Here is a 5,218-nt window from a genome sequence, read left to right as displayed (position 1 = left end):
AAATATATTTAATATATAAAAATAACATATTTATTCTGAAATATATATATGCATGTGTGTGTATTTATATATACATATATTTAATTCGATTAATATTTATTTATATTTAAATAATTGCTGTTTTCAATGCAGCTTCAAAAGGCTCTACGTGATCCCAGCCGAGGAATATGGGTCTATCTAGTGAAAACAAATTGATATACTTTTTAACCACAAATGTTCGTCTTGCACTAGCTAGACCTCATGCTTTATGTAATCACGCAAATGTGACGTAGGCAGAAGTACCGACACAGTGTTTACTGTTACGAGGTAAAAGGGATGAGAGACGTTCGGATCCATCTGCAGAGCTTTATTTCACAACGTGAAACAGGTTACAAAACAGGCAAGGGTCAGTCACTGGCAAACAGGCATATCATGGGCAAGACAAAAGAGTAGTCCAGTAAACAGGCGTGGTCGATCTCTGGCGAACAATGTCCAAACCGGGTAATCCAAAGGTGTAATCCGAAAACACAGGCAATAGTTCAGGCGAGAGTTAAACAGAGTCCAAACAGGGCAAGACAAGAGAATAATCCAAAGAGAGGCAAGATATCTGAAAACACGACTAGACTAAACAGGCGAGACTTGACAGGACTAGAATACCAGGAATGGCTCCATAATGTAGCTATCACTGACGTAGTGATAAGCGCTAGCAATACTCTGTGATCTGAACAGGATCTGAGTGGGTGTTAAATAGTGTGTGTGATTGGTTTCAGGTGAACATGTGATTACTGAAATGGAAGACAGGAAATGTAGTCCAAGGTAACGTGAAACAGTCTGTGTAGTGTGAGAGTCAATATAATAGAAGGGCGACCTCTGGTGGCAATTGGACGGAAGTCCACAGACCGGATTCGTGACAGAGCCCCCCCAAGGAGCGGCTTCCAGATGCTCCTATCCCAATATAATCCAGGAGGGCGGTGGAGCAGAGGCGGAACAGGGGGAGGGATGGAGGGCCAGGTCCACGTGGAAGTGGAGAGACCAAGAACTGAGGCAGAGCAGGGCACCAAGGTGGAACTGGCGAAGCAGGAAGCCAGGGCAGAGCAGAGAACCAGGGTGGAGCCAGCGAAGCAGGAATCCAGGGCTGAGCAGGGAGCCAGAGAGGAGCAGAGGACCAGCACAGCAGAGCAGACGGGTCCGAAGACCACCACAGCAGAGCAGACAGAACAGAAAAACCACCATGGAGGAGCAGAAAACCACCAGAGCAGGACAGAAGATCACCATAGCGGAGCAGAGAGAGCAGAAGACCACCACGGAGGAGCAGATGAAGCAGAAGACCACCACGACCAAGTAGAAGACGCCAGAAGAGCTGAAAAATAGGGAACAGACAGAGCATTGTGACTGATAGAGCTGAAAGTTGAGTGTTGGTCTCCTTGAAGATAACTGGGCAGACAGACAGACAGTTCAAAATCAGATACATTAGGGATACAGTAGGTAATTAGACTCATGGACTGAAACTGGCAAGACAGATAGTTCGTAACCGGGTCCACTGAATGTCACTGGACAGACAGACAGTTTAAAATCAACTGAATTGGCTGGAATAGGACTAGCAGATAGCTCAAAATCAAGGGCATTGACAGAAGCTGAAGCTGACAGTTCAGTGACAGAAACTCGACAAGATAACTCACCCTCAGGCTCATTAATTAACATTGGACAGATAGGTGTTTCAAAATCAGACTTATCGCTAACAGAAACCAGATAGTTAGATGATTCAAAATTAGCTTCAACAGCTACATTAGTAAAGACAGACCGTTCAAAACCAGGTGCATTGACTGAAACTGGACTGGTAGACATTTCAGTGAGTGAAACTAAACCGGCAGACAATTCACAGTAAGACTCATTCGTTAAAACAGGACATACAGATAGTTCAAAATCAAGAGCATTAATGGCAACTGGACAGGCTGATAATTCAAAATCAGACTCATTGACTGAAACAGGACCAACAGAAGGTTAATCAGACATATTACTTGAAATTAGTGGACAGACAGATAATTCAGAAACAGATTCATGGGTTGGACAGACGGTTCATTATTTAACTCATTGACTGAGACTGGCAAGAAAGATAGTTCAAAATCAGACACATTAGTTGAAACTAGACGGATAGACAGTTCACAATCAACCCCCATGGCTGGTTCAGAATAGGATGAGAGTTCAGAGATGGCCTCCTCAGCTGGTTCAGAGCAGGACAAAAGTTCATAAATGGCCTCCGTAGCCATGACAGAACAGGCAGAGAGTTCACAGACGGCCTCCATAGCCATTACAAGACTGGCAGAAAGTTCACAGACAGCCTTCATAGCCGTGACAGGACAGGCAGAGAGTTCACAGACGGCCTCCATAGATGTGACAGGACTGGCAGAGAGTTCACAGATGGCCTCCATAGCCATTTCAGGACTGGCAGAGAGTTCACAGACGGCCTCTATAGCCATTTCAGGACTGGCAGAAAGTTCACAGACAGCCTTCATAGCCATGACAGGACAGGTAGTGTGTTCATAGATGGCCTCCTTGGCCGGAACAGAACAGGACGAGAGTTCATAAGTGGATACCACTGACATCTCTGGAGGTTCTGCAGCGGATGCCGCCACCTCTGGAGGGTCTACAGCCATGCCATCAGGAAACAGGGAAAATACATTAGCATTCTTCTTAACAGGACAGGTACAAAGTTCAGCAATGGTTCCATGACATAACAGGCTGAAAGTGCATTGCTGGGCGCCACCACCACACAAGGAGCTGAAGTGAATGCCGCCGCCTTGGAAGGTTCTGCAGCCTCAGCCGCCACCTCTGGAGGACCTGGAGTGAGCACCGCCATCTCTGGAGGTTCTGCAGCCTCAGCCGCCACCTCTGGCGGTTCTGTGATGGTGTATGCAGTCCAAACACACTAAAAAGCGATCCCCATCATGGGAAGCGCTTCAGACAGGGGAAGCAGTTCAGGAACAGGAGGGCTAGAGTGAGTGGGTTTGGGAATACCAGCTGCACCTGCTGACACCAGCGGTGGATCCTCCACGCAGGATGCCAGTCGGGAATTCTGACGAACTGACCTCGGAGATCTGGGTGCAACAGACAGGAAGTGGCCAGACTCTGGACGATCAGCTGCGACGTGACGTGACTCTGGACGAACAGCTGAGATGTGACTTGACTCTGGAAGATCAGCTGAAACGTGACAAGACTCTGGGAGATCAGCTGAGACGTGACGAGACTCTAGACCAGGGGTGGCGAACGTCGGTCCTGGAGAGCCGCAGCCCTGCAGAGTTTTGCTTCAACCCTAATCAAACACCTGAACAAGCTAATCAAGGTATGAACGGTTACTAGGAAGCTACAGGCAGGTGAGTTTTAATTAGGGTTGGAGCTGAACTCTGCAGGGCTGTGGTTCTCCAGGACCGGAGTTCGCCACCCCTGCTCTAGACGATTAGCTGTGACTTCACTTTACTCTAGATGATCAGCTGTGACGTGACGTGACTCTGGACGATCAGCTGAGACGTGATGTGACTCTGGACGATCAGCTGTGACGTGACGGGACTCTGGGCGATTAGCTGTGACGTGAAGTGACTCTGGACGATCAACTGTGACTTGACTTAACTCATGAAGATCAGTTGTGACTTGATTTGACTCATGAAGATCAGCTGTGACTTGACTTGACTCATAAAGATCAGCTGTGACTTGACTTGACTCAGGAAAATCAGCCGTGACTTGACTTAACTCAGTAAAGACAGCAGTAGCATGACACGGCTTTGTTTTCGACGCCATTTTGTGAGCGCGCTCCGGTGCGGCTGCCATTACACTATCAGACTCGGTGTCATGTTCCTCCGCGACACCCACAGTAAAATATGAGACAACAGACAATAATGCATAGTCCAAAAATAGACTAAGTGTAGCTCGAGGACCATCACGGATCAGTCGAGAGTTTAATGGCTGGTTAATGCCGTCACAAAAAAAATCGATCAGGACACAATCCGGAAAATCAGAATATTTAACATTTAGCAATATTAACATTTAGCAATGTCTAGATATTCTAGAATATAGCCCTCGAGCGAAAGCCACTGGATCCTTGTGTGGCCGAGTATTCTGTTATGGGGCGAACGAGACGAGAGACGTTCGGATCCATCTAAAGAGCTTTATTTTACAACGTGGTTACAAAACAGGCAAGAGTCAGTCACTGGCAAACAGGCATATCATGGGCAAGACAAAAGAGTAGTCCAGTAAACAGGCATGGTCGATCTCTGGCGGACAATGTCCAGAAAGGGTAATCCAAAGGGGTAATCTGAAAACACAGGCAATAGTTCAGGCGAGGGTTAAATAGAGTTCAAAGACAGGCAAGATATCTGAAAACACGACTAGACTAAACAGGCGAGACTTGACAGGACTAGAATACCAGGAATGGCTCTGTAATGTAGCTATCACTGACGGAAGTCCACAGACCGGATTCGTGACATTTACAAAGGGAATGTGGAAAGAAAGTCAAACGCCCTTTACAAAAAAAGGTAAAACAACGATGTCGGATGATTTTGAAGTTGCAGGAGGAAATGGAGTTTTACGCTCTACTCTACATTTTTGAACCGAAGTACTCAGACGAAAAACTAACCACGCGTGACTTTTCCAATGTGATTATGCAATGTGTGAAGACGCACATGCGCATCGCGAGAGTTTGTGTTTAAAAATTATATAATTTTTTTAATTATTTTAATTATTATAATTTTTTTTTAAGAAAATGGCTAATTACTCTTCTAGATAAGTAGAGTAGATCATATAGAGCTCTTAGAAGCTGCACTGAAACTGCAATTTGGAATTTCAATCCATTGCCCACCATTGAATTCCATTATATGGAGAACATTCCTGTAATCTTTTCCTTTGAGATTGAAGAAAGAAAGACATGAACATCTTGTATGATACGGGGGTGAGTACATTTTCATTCTGGAAGTGAACTACTCCTTTAATGTGTCATAACAGATCGCTGTATTGCCTCACTACAGTACAAGCGGCACATGATCTGATCATCTCTTCCTAAAATAAATATGATTGAACATCAGAAGGTATTTAGTTTCAATCACAGATAGACGTCAATACACACCATTTTTCGAGTTCATATCCACCGACGTTAAACTACTCTCCTGTCTGGTTTGTTTGTTAGACAAAATAGCAGATTCTGCATTATGACTGGTCAAATCACCTGTCAATCAAACTCCCGGTGAAGAGT

This window comes from Sinocyclocheilus grahami, unplaced genomic scaffold (assembly GCF_001515645.1).
Source record: "Sinocyclocheilus grahami isolate Dianchi unplaced genomic scaffold, SAMN03320097.WGS_v1.1 scaffold160.1, whole genome shotgun sequence".
NCBI lineage: Eukaryota > Metazoa > Chordata > Actinopteri > Cypriniformes > Cyprinidae > Sinocyclocheilus > Sinocyclocheilus grahami.
Note: the sequence above shows the minus strand (reverse complement) of the source record.